The 15,056-nt window shown below is 35.0% G+C and overlaps 1 long non-coding RNA gene across 1 annotated transcript in view; it reads left to right on the plus strand.

The window, feature by feature from the left end:
* LOC125925509 (uncharacterized) overlaps positions 1-14,610 on the plus strand; it is a 35,211-nt gene extending 20,601 nt beyond the window's left edge. Inside the window, exons 2-4 of the long non-coding RNA XR_007458851.1 lie at positions 11,822-11,979; positions 13,672-13,735; positions 14,375-14,610. This is a non-coding gene — a long non-coding RNA (uncharacterized LOC125925509). The remainder of the gene's footprint in view (positions 1-11,821; positions 11,980-13,671; positions 13,736-14,374) is intronic.
* Positions 14,611-15,056: the final 446 nt, after the last annotated feature.

Raw genomic sequence — 15,056 nt, forward strand, 5'->3', positions numbered from 1 at the left:
TTTGTGGATGTTAGGAAGGAGCAGTATGGGAGTGGCAGTCAGCAGCTTACTTTATACTGAAAGCAGTCTGTACAGAATAAATTCAAAAACAAGAGGCCTCTTGTTGTCATCACCTGCTTCTATTTTTTTGTCCTATAATGTAAGAAGAGTTCTTAAAATTTATAAAGGACAAATATCAAGAAAATGAACTTTTTCTATAACTTTAAATAATTTAAAATTAGATAGCATCAAATTTGATAATACTTCACCTCTGTGCCTGTATGTTAATGCTTAGAGAGAAATGCATATGGCTTTATTTTTGTATTTCATTTAGCCTGAAAGTAAAATGAAGTTAGCTATATTTCTTCTTCCCTTTCTCCTTCTCCTCCTCCTCCTCCACCTTCTCCTTCCCCTTCTTCTTCTTCTTCTTCTTCTTCTTCTTCTTTTTCTTTTTCTTCTTCTTCTTCTTCTTCATCGTCATTTCTTAAATCTATTGAAGCCCCATGATCAATGCAAAACCACCCCTGTGCCCTCCACCCACCCACCAACACACATACATATATACAGACTTCTTTTTCCTTTTGGAAAATATGTGTGTTAACTGAACTAGAGATCTAAAATATTTTACTATTCAAACAAGAGTATTTCTCACACAGTATGGGTATCACAAAGCTTTTGAACAAATTTTTTTTACTCCTATAATTTCTATAATTCTTCACTTTATAAGCCTGATATGGTCACAAACTAGAGAACTGTAGAAGCTTATTGTAAACAGTGTCAAAGAGACTTAAAAAAAATGAATTTTGGCAGTTAATTGTTAGATTCACCCTCCCACACATCAACTCTGTGGCCGCGTTTGGTTGTCAGCTTTCCCATTCACAGTGTTCTAAGATAGGGAGACAAAAAAGCAGGTTTCTCAAGTTCAGATAAGAAAGTTGATCCTGACAGCACAATGATGAATTCTGTTCAGAGAAAATGCTATTGCAAGTGGCTCTTTCTAGACTAACCATTAAGAAGTAGAGTTGTTCCCTCTACCTCCTCCATTCTTATCATTCAAGCAAAATACAAATTGAGAAAGTAGGAATATGGAGTGTAGAAGATTAATGTTCTTTATTTTGTAAAACGGTAAGATTTTACTTAAAAGTAATAGGTTACAGACAAATAATATGGAGAAGGGCTGAAGGCCTGTCCTGTTGAAAGAGCTATTAAATGCTCTCTTGGTAGAAAAGAGAGCCTCCAAGCCTGGCATGCTTCCTTTGGGAATTGTGATTATTCTGCAGCTTTGGAAATGAGGAAAGCCCCAGCTGTGGGAAGTGGTTTCTCTTCCTTTTCCCCATGGGTGGTTCTGGGGGAAGAGAATCTGGAAATCCAGCATTAAAGACATTTAAGCTACACATTTCCCCAAATCAGTATTTCATCAATGCATCACATTGTGGGTGGGTGGAGGGAAGGTTATTTTTTTACATCAGTTCTAGCATGTAGGGAAAAGGTCTGGAAATAAAAATTACTGACAGATTAGAGATAGAAGAAGGGAATGCAAATTTGTTGAGTACTTCGTTTGTGTCACACACCAATCTATTACCATAGTGTCTTGTTTACTTCTTATTATTTGTTTGTTTGTTTACTTTAGAGAGAGAGAGAGACCAGGAGCAGGGGAGGGGCAGAGGGAGAGAGAGAATCTGAAGCAGGATCCATGCCCAGTGTGGAGTCTGAGGCAGGGCTCATCCCAGAACCTTGAGATCATGACCTGAACCGAAATCAAGAGTCTGATGCTCAACCGACTGAGCCAGCCATTCGCCCCAAGACTGTATAATTCCAGACTTGCACGGGTGGGATTGAACCACCAGCATTTCAGTTCACAGCCCAATTCGCTAGCCAATTGCAATTGCACCACAGAGACTACCCTCCAGCTTACTTTTTAGATGAGGAATGAGACTCAGAGAGATTAGGCAACTTGACCGAGTTTGCGTGGCTAGAATAAGCAGAACCAGGATTCGAACTAGGATCTGTCAGCTCCCAAAGCCTGCATACAACCTCTCCACTTCATTGCTCTGAACATCCAAGAGCTGAGAAGCAAAGCCTTTACACACGATCATCTTTCCTGGTTAAAACAATCAAATAAGCAAATGAACAAATCTTGTTTATATTGTTTCACTTTGTATAATAGCTTGCTTAGAAAGAGATAAAAAGCAAAGCTTTCCCAATAGAGCTGCTTCTGTCTTTTGCTTCTTGAAGTCATTCTTAGAGTGCAGGGTATCTGGGATGGCTCAAAAGGTCTTAGAAGAACAAGTGTCATAGGTATAGCTTTGCTAACCAAGGCTGTCAGGTGACGGCCAGTCTGAAAGTATACCTGGGGTGATTATACACTCATACACATACACATATGTGTATTTATAAATTGCATGATTATATTATATATAAATTATTTAGTGATCTTTGGATTTAAAAATACCTTAATAAAAACTCTGGTTTTAAGTCTAGGATCCTATTCTGGGTAGTAATAAATAACTGAATTTGATTTTAAGGATAGTTGTGAACTGTTCTTCTTAAACTTCAGTGTTCCTAAGAATCACCTGCAAGGTTGTTAAAACACAGATTCTTGGGCTACCTCCCAAGATGCTGGTCCAGGATGTCTGCAAATGGCACCTAAGGTTTGCATAGCCAACAAGCTCTCACTTGTGCTGATGCTCTGGTCCAGGGGGCCACACTTGGAATAAGTCTGGCTGGGAACTTGAACAAGACAGTAGAAGAATAGGGAGAAATTCTGAACATTTTCTTTCTGATATTCAGGCTTTAGCCAGCTGCAGGCATGAGACTGGAATTCATTCTTTTTCTCTGATAATTTCTTAATTCAATTCAGTTCAATTCAGGATATATTTTTGAGCATCTTCTCTGTTTCAAACATGGTACCATGGGCTGTGAATGAAATTTAATCTTAATGACTTTAACAAAATAGTTGCTAAAAGCTTTCACATTGTTCTCAGCTAGAGTTTAAAAAACAAATGATTTATTCCCCACCCCACCCCCCACCTTTTTTTAAAAAATAATTTTGACGTTTTCCAGACTTTTTCTCCTAACTGAGCAGTTAACAATTTGATGATAGAGTCAAGAATCCAAACATTTCTTGCTATGCTCACCCTTGTCTAAGCCACCATCTCGCCTATTGCAATGATGATTGCTAATTACTTTCTCCACATCGGTGTTGTTCTCGCTGCGACACACTAGCCACGAAATACTCCACCATAAACAGATAATTGCACTTTCCCGGTAACAATCCTCCAGGGTTCTCACTTCACTAACAGTAAAGACAGTCATTAGAAGCATGGGCAAGCCCATGTCCACCTATGCCCTCAACTCTGTGACTTCATCTCCCGTTACTCTCCTCTCTCTCTTCTAGGTGCACAGCTCGCCTTGCTATTTCTTAAACATACGAGGCATTTTCTGCCCTGGGAAGTGCTGCTCATGTTGTTCCTTCTACATGGAATGCTGTTCCTCCAAATATTTACATGGCTTCCTTCCTTATCACCCAAATCTTAGCTCAAATACCATCTGTTTAGTGAGGCTCTCTCTGACCACCTAATTTAAATAATAACCCCCCTGCACATAATTTCTACCTACTTTCCCTGTGTTATGCTTCTCCTTAGTATTTCTCAACATATAGCATATTATATATTTTTATGTTTTTTATCAATTGCCTGTTTCCATATAATATGTATTTAAGGGTTTTTTTTAAGTTTATTTATTTACTTTGAGAGAAACAGAGACAGAATAAGTGAGGGAGGGGCAGAGAGCAAGGGAGAGAGAGAGAATCTCAAGCAGGCTCTGCACCGCCAGCTCAGAGCCTGATGTGGGGCTTGAACTCATGAAACTGTGAGATCATGACCTGAGCCGAAACCAAGAGTCAGATGTTTAACAGACTGAGCCACCCGGGTGCCCCCTATGTGATACTGTTTTAAAAACATTTACATTATTAGCACAAAACTAGAAGTACTGCAGACAGTCATCAAGCTTTTCATGTCTCTTTGTGTATGAATCCAGGTTGAGTTTTCTTACTTCTGGAAGCTTTTCCTCACCCAGCCCATTTTCATTTCTCATATATACAGTGGGTGCTTAATTGTTCCTATGTGTATATATTATTTCATGTAATCTTCAAGTGTATGTACAGATGCTATGTATGTGCTATTGAAATTTACTCAATATATGGAATGGCCTCTACTGGATTGAAGATGAAGTAGTACTTTTAAACAATTATCATTTTTATCTTTGTTTAGAAACTCAAAGGAAAAACCCTAATTAGAGGTGATTATTGATATAAAAAATCAATAAATATAGTACCAACTTTTATCCTGATTTTTAAAAGCCATTTGGAGAGATAAATGGTTATGTGTAAGAATTTGGAGGATGAAAATGAAATTAAAAAAAAATTTTTGATTTTATGTAATTGCCATTTCTACTTTTCTTCTTCTTCTTCTCCTTCCCCTTCTTCTCTTCCTTCTCCTTCTACTTCTCCTCTGCTTTCTGCTCTTCATTTTCTTCTTTCTTCTACCATTTCTGTCTTCTTCCGACTGTACATAGTCTTAATTTTGTTTTATTTTTAAAACAAATATTCATCCTTTCTCCTTAGGAAAAAAATTTCACATTTAATTTAATGCTTCCAGAGAGCTAATATCAAAGTCATGGATGTGTTGGATGGGCAGGCTAATCCTGGGTGGATGGAGAGGATTAACTTTTTCCTGGGCAAAAAAAAAAAAAAAAAAAGAATAGCTGATTATTCATTAATTAAATCATATATATCTAGGCTGTCTTACATCTTTTGGGAGACACAGAAAAATATTAAAACATGATCTTAGCCTATGAGGAATTTATAATCTAACTGGGAAATATGAACTAATTAGTTAGCAATATATGATAGCAGGTGGATATAATTAATGTGTTAAACTTTAACTGTATTGATATTAAAATGATGACATCAATTATGACTTTCACTTAAGTGAAAGTTCCCTGTGTTATCCAAGTATTGACTTTAATGTGCCTAATCAGGCTGAATTGATCACCAAACTGAAGTTGATGTCTAAGAGTAGAGTCATACTGCCTGTGTGAACTGAGGGGTCCCCCTAATGGTTAAACAGTTCCCCAGAGCTCAAGTGGGGTTTCTTTTCTTTTTTTTAAATGCATATTTATTTTTATTTTTCAGAGAGAGAGCACATGTAGGGGAGGGGCAGAGAGAGAAGGAGACACAGAATCCGAAGCAGGCCCCAGGCACTGAGCTGTCAGCACAGAGCTGGATGTGGGGCTTAAACTTCCAAACTTGAACTCAGTGAGATCATGACCTGAGCTGAAATCAGATGCTTGGCTGACTGACCCACCCAAGCGTCCCTCAAGTGGGACTTCTTAATAGACATAGGAACTTCTCTGGTACTTTGTCTGATCTTCCTGGTCCCATCTCTTCTATGAAACTAGAACAATGACTTTTTGAAGTTTTATAACTAGCAAGTCCTGTGTCCTTCATCTTCCCTTCTGGGCTTCTGTCTATAAATACTTGGAGTGTCGACTCAGGAGCAAATATGGGCAACCGTTATTTTCTGTACCCTCGCAGTTCTTTTTTTGGTTCCAAAGACTGGCTGTGAGCTTTTTAAGTTGCTCACAGTACTTTTTGTTATGTGTTCACACTCTCAACTTTCTGACTTTGGGGAGATCTCTTTCCTTCCCTCTTGCCTCAGCACCAGCCTTCAGTAGCAATTGTTTATATCCATTGAGAGCCTGAAAAGCCTTGGAAGGATTTTTCTTGGCTTGTCCCAGTCTTTAGTGCACTGCTTCTTTCAGGGAAGGCCATCTGTGCCTCAAGGAGGGTCTCTTAGTTCTCTTATCCCCATATTTAAGCCCATATACCTTGAAGGTTTGTAGGCAAATGGTTGGTGGAGCAGACTTGCTCCCAGGTCAGGGCTCCTAGGGATTCTAATTCATTATGCCAACCCTCATGTAGTCATTAATAGATAATTAAGGATTTAAATAGTTTTTTTCTTATGCTAACATATGGTAGATTCCTGCTCTTTCTTCACCATTCTGTCAGGGAAGAAAGCAGAATTTGGTTTACTTCTCTTCTAAGAAGGACTCACCGCTTTTTGGATTATGCTCCTTTAGGTTTCTTTCCATCGTCAACATTCTGATTATTTTTGACCGTGGTTTTTGTTGCTTGTGAAATGTTTTCTCATTAGAGGGTGTGTGCCAGTCTCCTGTGACTTTCTGGGCGATTTCTTACAGCACAGGTCCCAATTCAATTTCATGGTCCTTACAGAAAAATTTAATAAATACTTTTACTTGAGTGGAGTGAAGGTAAAGGATGTTTTATACAAATCTTTGAAAGATGAAGGTTAATTTTACAGAAGTTCTTTATGGTCACAGAACATATTTTTGAAAACCTTATAGCTTGGTGCAGAATTAAAATATATTTTTTAAACATTTGAAAAACATTTTTTTTTTGTTTTTAGAGAAAGACAGAGAGAGGGCAAGCGAGAGGGGGCAGAGGGAGAGAGAGAGAGAGAGAGAGAGAGAGAGAGAGAATCTTGAGCAGGCTCCACGTTCAGACCCAATGAGGGTCTCAATCCCACCATCTAGGCCAAAATCAAGAGTGGGATGCTCAACCAACCACCCAGGCACTGCTAAAATTTTTTTTGATAGAGAGAAAAAGATGATAGAACAGATTATGAGAACTTACAAAACCATCAATGACATCCTTTTTTGAAATAAATATTTATACTTTATCTCATTAAATAAAAAAATACATTCAATTATGTATATATACTCATACTTAAGTATATATACGTGCATATATTATATATAGAATGTGCATATTATATATATATAATTCTTACATATATATAATTCTTACATATATATAATTCTATATATTAAATTCTTTTAAAAGGTATATTTATACTTCATCTCCAGTAAGACATATTCATTATTAAAAAGTCAAAAGACAGGGGTGTCTGCATAGCTCAGTCAGTTAAGCTTGGGACTTTCAATCTCAACTCAGGTTTTGATCTCAAGGTCTTGATCTTAGGGTCATGAGTTCAAGCCCCTCAATGGTCTCTGCTTTGGGCATGAAGCCTACTTAAAAAAAAATTCAAAAGATAAAAATAGAAAGTGAGTATTTCCTTAATGTTACCTTTAAAGATGATCGTTGTGACTTTCTTGGTATGTATATTTCTATATTTTTAAATTGTCCATATACAGAACTATCTAGATTTTTAAAAACAAAATAGAGATCATGTTAAGAATTGTATGACATGATCTATTTTAATTGTTATATATGGAAAGATAATACTCTATTATGCACTTTCCTAACCAATTATTTTCACAAAAAGCATGCCTAAGTACATGTGTTAAGCAAAATTAAAAATAAAACTTGAATATGTAAATGATTTTAAAAATAATTGTGTTTTGCCCTAAATAATTTTTCATATATCAGTGAGGAAGGCAGATTTAATTAAATCTGAGGAAGGCATGTTAATTAAATTCAGACAAGTTAGGATGTTTGTATTAAACTGAAAGAAAAGCAAAACAGTCTGATATTACAAGAACTGTAAGTTACAAAATTGATTGTTTACAGTCAATATAAAAGAATGAAACTTTGAAGAGAAACAAGGACTTATGTAATGCTTTGATCTTCATGGATAGCTGAAAGATTAGAGTGTGAACATTGACAAAACAAATTTAAGAGTAGAGTATTTGTACCTGAAAATTATCTGTCAATATATATGCATACTTATAAACATGAGCTATACAAACAACTTAGTATTGGATTTTATTTTTTTTTGAGAGAGAGAGAGAGAGAGAGCAAGAGAGACAGCAGACACCTGGGTGAGTGGGGGAGCAGCAGGCAGAGGGAGAAAGAGAATTCCAAGTAGGCTCCATGCATAGCACGGAGCTCAACATGGAGCTCAATCTCACAACACTGGGATCCCGACCTGAGCCAAAATCAAGAGTTGGATGCTTAATGGACTGAGCCAACCAGACGTCCCAGTTTTGGATATTTATTAAACAATGCACCACGTGTGGTGAATGTGACAGCATCACTCCAAGATTCTGGCAGTAAAGTGCTAGATCTAGTTTTACCTTCCAGCATTGGTGAATATGGAATATACTCATGAGTCACTTACTCCTTTAGTGAGACGGAGACCAAATGAATCTTGGTTATTCTAGTGGTGGGTGTCAAAGATTGGGTAGGTGAAGGGCAGGAGGGTGGACAGAGAGAGATTACATAATATTTCCAAACCAGTTAACTCATTTCCAGAGTTTGGCATTGTAAGCAGAAATAACATTTCTGGGGGCGCCTGGGTGGCTCAGTAGGTTAAGTGGCCGACTTCGGCTCAGATCATGATCTCGTGGTCCGTGAGTTTGAGCCTCCCGTCGGGTTCTGTGCTGACAGCTCAGAGCCCGGAGCCTGTTTCAGATTCTGTGTCTCCCTCTCTCTGACCCTCCCCCGTTCATGCTCTCTCTGTCTCAAAAATAAATAAACGTTAAAAAAATTAAAAAAAAAAAAAGAAATAACATTTCTGGAGGCTACCGTTTCTCTATTGATTAGAAATAATTTGTTTTTTATTCAATTCACATGAAAAATGCATAATAAATGACATTTTCTAGCTATTTAAAAACCAATAATCTTCAAAATGGAGCGATTGTTATATGACTAGCAGAAAACAATTGAGTTAATAGCAATTTAACCAAAAGCAGTTTGACTCAAGTCTAACTGAAAAATTAAGTTAGACATGATGATCAAAAAAATTGTGTTGTGGTATTGATAACTTTGGTGAGCAATGGGTAGACTTGCAACATTTTGAGTACTTTTCCTACATTTTATTCATCTTGTAAATTTTTAAATTTTATTTAATATTTGTTTTATAATGATAGTTAATATTTCGATTATCATTTTTATATTATTATACTCTCTGAAATGCCAAAAGTTGAAAAAAATTGAAATATGCCAAACTGGTAGGTTAAATTCTTAACAATCTATTAATAATTTATCACCTATATTTAAAAAAAATTAAAAATTATCAATAGCGTTTATGCAAAAAGTGTCACAAAACTTTCTATAATGAACTAAAATTAAAAATATTTGAAACATAAATGTTTGGGAATAACTTTTTCACCAAACTATTCTTATAGCTAAGTGTCAAATTAATCAACTTGCTGTTAGTACATTTTTATTCTAATAAATTTCTATCAGACATTTAAAAAAAATCAAATAATATCATTGCATTCTTAAAGGGAATTAGTCTTTTTTGGGGGGAATTAGTCATTTTTATGTAAAGAGATAAAGTAGATATTTTATGATCAGTTATATATGTACTTATAATTCTTAATTAATTGTGAATATGTTAAAGTATTATATATAAGTCATTTGTTAAAGACTTAGTATGAGATTATTATAATTTCCCTAAAAATATTAATTCATATTTTTAAAAGTAACTTATCATCAAGTGATTAATATTTCACAAATTTCCATTAAACTGTATTACCTCATGACTTCTTAATTGAATGCATTGATTTGCTATCAAATATAAACTAACATTAATGATGTAAATAATTTTTAAAACTTTTTATTTAGAAAAAAATTGAACATATTTTAAAATTGAAATATCACAATGAATCCCTACCTACCCACTACCCAGCTCAAATAATTACCAACAATTTCCCATTCTTATTTTGTCTATTCCCCCTCCAACCTATGTGATTTTTCTGTAGGTTATTACAAAGCAAATAGCAGATATAGTATCATTTCACCTATAAGTATTCCAATATGAATCTCTAGTAGATAACAACTTTTAAAAAACATTACTTAGTAATATTTCATTGCAAATAATGTTACAAATAATGAAAAATAACATTACAAATAATCATATCATCTACTAATCTGTGTTCTATTTTCTTGTCTAAAAAAATGTCTTTTTAGTTATTTGAATTAGGATCCAATCAAAAGCCATGCTTTGTTTTTGGTCAATATGCCTCTAAACACCCTTTTATAATGCTATATATTTATTGAGATATTGGTTCATTTGTCCTGAAGCATTTCTCACATTCTTGATGTGGCTGATTATATTTACTTATTCTTCTTTTCCCCGTATCTCTTGTAAATCAACAATGTATAGCTTTGATTAGATTGAAGTCAACTTTTGGGGAAAAAAATACTTCATAAATGTTGCTATAGGTATAGCATCTTCTGTCACATCAGGAGCATTAATAGTAGGTATCCCATTTGTAGTGATATTAAGATTGATCAGTGGGCTAATGTACTGCTAGCCTGATAAAGTTTCCCCATCAAACTTTGACTCAATGATTTTAACCATCAGTTATAGTGGTGGGCGGCCTAGATCTATTATTTCATTACAAGCTGCCATTGGTGATTTGCTAAATTTATAATTCCTTCCGTATTTATAAGAATTCTTTGATAAAGAAAATTCTCACACTAATCAACCATTTGGTTACTATTGTAGGTTGATTTTCTTGGGAGGGAAACACTAAGCTGGAGATTAATATGCAGGGCATTTATTAGGCATTGCTTTTGGAATCAGTATCTTTGGAAGGGAATTTAAAATTTCCAGGTACAACAAGCTAAGATACCCCATCATATGTGTGAGAATCACATTCTCTCCCATATAGAAAACTGACATTGGTGGTGCAGATTTGTGTTGTCTATGATTTTAATCTTTGGAAGTTTGGCTACTTTTATGGACCTTATTTTTGGCTTCTTTTGCTTCTGTCTTCCCACTGTAGAAGACGAGACATGTCTCTATCTATCTATCTGTCATCTATCTATCTATCATCTATTTTCTATCCATCTATTTATCTATCATCTATCTATATCTATCATCTATTGTCTATCTATCCATAATCAATCATCTATCTATCTATCTATCTATCATCTATCTATCTATCTAATCTATATCAGTCATCTATCATCTATCACCAGGGAGGCCTATAGCTGTTACAGCTAGCTTTTAACTGCAGATTAATCATTCTCAGTTTTTATTTTTTTTTCAGCATGTCACTTGAGCTCACCCACTTCTTTTCCTTATCATTACTATTTCTCCCATGTTTCTCAAATGTCTGACACATTGCATGACCAAATGTGTTTTCTTTCATCAGTACACCAAACCAGTGAAAATATCATCAATTCCACTGCTACCTTGTGCCAGAGTCTGTGTTCCACCTGCCTTCAGTAAACAAGTTCCCGTGCCAAATGGAAAACAAATGATTCAGGTCTACAATCCTCTGTTAGTATTTGCTTCCTTACACCACACATGGCAATAACTGCTTGCAGCGGGTTGGGACTTTTGGGAAGCAAACTATGTGATGGATATTAACATCCAGGGCATTTATTTAGTGAGTCCTCTTTGGAGAATAAAGAGCAGGAGTGAAGTCTCAACAATGCCTCCAACTGGTGCTATGGAGAGATTTAGAGCTTTGATGGCCTTTTGAGTTATCCCAAGTTGAAGCCACAGATTTTATACAATAGTTGCCCTGGAAAAGTGTATAGCATGAAATATACACGGAAAAAACAGAATAGATCATGCATAATCCCTTCCCTTTTTTAAAATCAATTTTTTGGGGAAACTTTTAGTAACTATTGAAGGTGACCAATGAATGTTTACAAAATTTTCTTTTGGTATAATTACTGACTCATGATTTTATAAATATATAAGATCAATTTCAGGCCTTTCCAGTCATTTCTATTGATGCTCAAACTGTTTCTTAAATTGGAAAGAGCCTCTTTAGTAGCTTTCTCTGCCTCTTTGTTATGACCTCTGTAAGCTTTGACTGCTATCTTGTTTTTCAGCACAAGATGTTGCAGTTTTATCTGACAGATTTTCCACTCAGACCTGGAATCAATCAGTTTCCCAAGGAGGAAAATATAGTTCAGAGACCAGAATCAGGGACCCAGAGGTGGTCATTGCTACTGGTGTGTCTCAGCTTCTGGAACTTTTCAGTGGACAGGTATTTATATAATACGCGTTTTTAAAAAGATAAATACATGTAGGTGTCTTAGCCAGCTCAGGCTACAAGCCATAGACTTGATGGCTTAAGCAACAACATTTATTCCTTACTGTTCTGGAGACTGGGAAGTACAAGATTAAAGTGCCAGTAGATTTAATGTTTGGTGAGAACCTGCTTCCTGGCTTGTAGACAGCCATCATCTCACTGTGTCCTCACATGGAAGAGAAAGAGATCATTTCTCTCCTGTCTCTTCTTATGAGGGCTCCACTCTTATAACCTAACCACCTTTCAAAGTTTCCACCTCCAATTACCATCACTTTGGAGATTAGGACTTCAACATAGGAATTTGGGGGGGAAACATTTAGTCCATAACAATGAGAATATAAATTTTTTTTAGAAAAAGAAAAAAATCATGAATCCGTAATGATACTTATATTTCAAATATGTGATTACTATGTATTAATTTACTTGGTGTTATACTTCTCATATTTTCTTATATTGAAAGTGTTGGTGACATGATATGTACATCATTTCTTATTTGATTATCCTATACCATAAATATACAATAGTTTCAAAATAATAATACCAATGTTATCATTAACAATAAGGCTACTGACTGCAGCTTATGATTTATTTGTGGTAAATTTTATCCGTAGGATATATCTCACTAGTGATGGACACGAAAAATATTTCAGTTTAAAGTCACTTGAAATAATTCTTCTCTGTGTATTTATGTCAAAAGTTAGTTATACAATTAGATTCTTTTTTTCCTTCTATTTACTACTTTTAAGAAATTCTTAGCTTTTTTATTTCTGAAATAATTATATTTTTTATTACAAAAGAAATTTACAGGGTTCCCATGTAAATATATATATATATATATATATATATATATATATATATATATAAACATCCAGTTTCTGTTCCTGTCTCTTTCCCCATAGTACCATTTAAAAATAGCTTATGGTTTATCTGCCCATCATGTCAAAACATTAGTCAATTTGTATTTGTACTCCTTATCTGAAAGCATTTCTTTAAAATTGAAAATTAGAAGGATTTTCAAACATAGTCATATAGTTAGTAGCATGGCCTGGTCCTGTAGTTAAACTGTATCAGATAGAAGCTTGCTTCATCTTGTACTAGTGTAGAGAATAGAACTTCTTTAAAAATTTTTTTTTTAATGTTTATTTTTGACAGAGAGAGAGAGAGAGAGAGAGAGAGAGAGACAGAGCATGAGCGGGAGAGGGGCAGAAAGAGAGGGAGACACAGAATCTGAAGCAGGCTTCAGGCTCTGAGCTGTCAGCACAGACCCCGACGCCGGGCTCGAGCTCACAGACTGTGAGATCATGACTTGAGCTGAAGTCAGACGCTCAACTAACTGAGCCACCCAGGTGCCCTGAGAATAGAACTTCTAATCTGAGAAAGCAAGGGTTATAAATCCAAAAGGAAACATATGTGGGATATAATAAAAATAGAATATCAATTCATATTCATATAGTGCTTTTCAGTTTATATGGCAATTTTACTGTTAATTAATTAATTAATTAAAGTATAATTAACACAAGGTGTTATATTCTATTGGAATATAATGATTCAACAATTCTATACAACAATTCTATACTGTGAATTTATTAATTCGATTTTCACAATAAACTTATGTTTTTCTCTCTATTTTACAAACTGGAAACTGAGGCATGGGGACAAAATTCCTTTGCCCCAGGATTTGCTGAGTTTGCACAGCTAATTACTGACAGAGGTAAGAGGAGAATTCAGGTTGTCTGCCTCCAGCTCTGCATTATAATGACACGGACTCTCAAATTACTTGCAAACACATATGGAACTCTTGTGTTTTAACCCATGTCTTCTGTAGTCATCATACATTACTCCAAATAAGTTTTAGGAGTAGGAAATCCTCTATTCCCATTTTATAGATTCACAATACAAAATAACATTAAGTAAAGTCTCTGAAAATTTCTGTATTTTAAAAATCTGTTTAGTGTTGTATTTCTTAATGTTTCCTGATTTTACAAGACCGCAGAACATCCTCCCACCCACAATAAGCCTGAAAATGTGTCGAAGCCATAAGACTTGTTACTGTTAAAAGTGTGGGTTAATCCACTTACTGGCAGGTTCAATCAGCAATTGTTTTCTTGATATAAACCATGCTCCAGAATTATACTTGGTTTTGATAAACATTTATGGCTTCTCAGAGCCAAAGTTTGAAGATCATTTGTATTATAATTTGATTCAGTCAATCTTTTAGCAACTTGACAATCAGGTGACAATGAAAAAAAATAAACATTGGGAATATTTTTCTCATAAAAAATTCACCTATATTTAGTTAATACACTAACGAGAATTTTCAGCAGCTAGCAGTGTTTCTGTGTGTTCCTAGCAACAAGAAACCATGACAGAGCAAGGCCTGAAACCAGAGCCTTCTGCATTTTCTCATCTGTGATGACGTACATTGATGCTGGACGTTCATGAGCCTGAAGATATAAAGAAGTATTTACCATTGGAAAATGTGCTCTACACTAAAACAGAGACAAAAAAATAAAGGCAAACAGAATATAATATGCGGAGCTGTAAAGCATTGAGTTTTCTGTAAATTTATGTACAAAGTAATAAAAAATAAATACTACGATTACTTGAGATAGCTTATATGGTATTCTTATTGTCTCCATTTTTTGTTATTTTTATTATGATTATTTCAAGTCAACTGACTTATTTTTTTTTAAATAGGAAATACTATTTTGAAGAAAGAGGAGACTCTTTTTAAACTGGATTTTTTTCTCCAGTAAATTTCTGAAAATTTTCATTGAGAGTTTAAACTTTTGAAAGAGCATAGTTACATACAGAGGTAGAGATAATCTCTGGGGATTTATAAGACCTTCAGGGTGTGTGGGGGGAGAGTAAATTGAAAATACTGTTTTCTTGGGTGAGTTCTTTATAACAGTGGAGCAATTAATTGTAAGATGGATTTTTCCAAAGGTAATTTTAATTCATTCATTCCCCAAGGACCACACAATTATGGTTTATTAATTGCTCTGGATCCTGATAGGCTCTGTGGGACATAA

Source organism: Panthera uncia, chromosome F1 (genome assembly GCF_023721935.1).
Source record: "Panthera uncia isolate 11264 chromosome F1, Puncia_PCG_1.0, whole genome shotgun sequence".
In the NCBI taxonomy this organism is placed as follows: domain Eukaryota; kingdom Metazoa; phylum Chordata; class Mammalia; order Carnivora; family Felidae; genus Panthera; species Panthera uncia.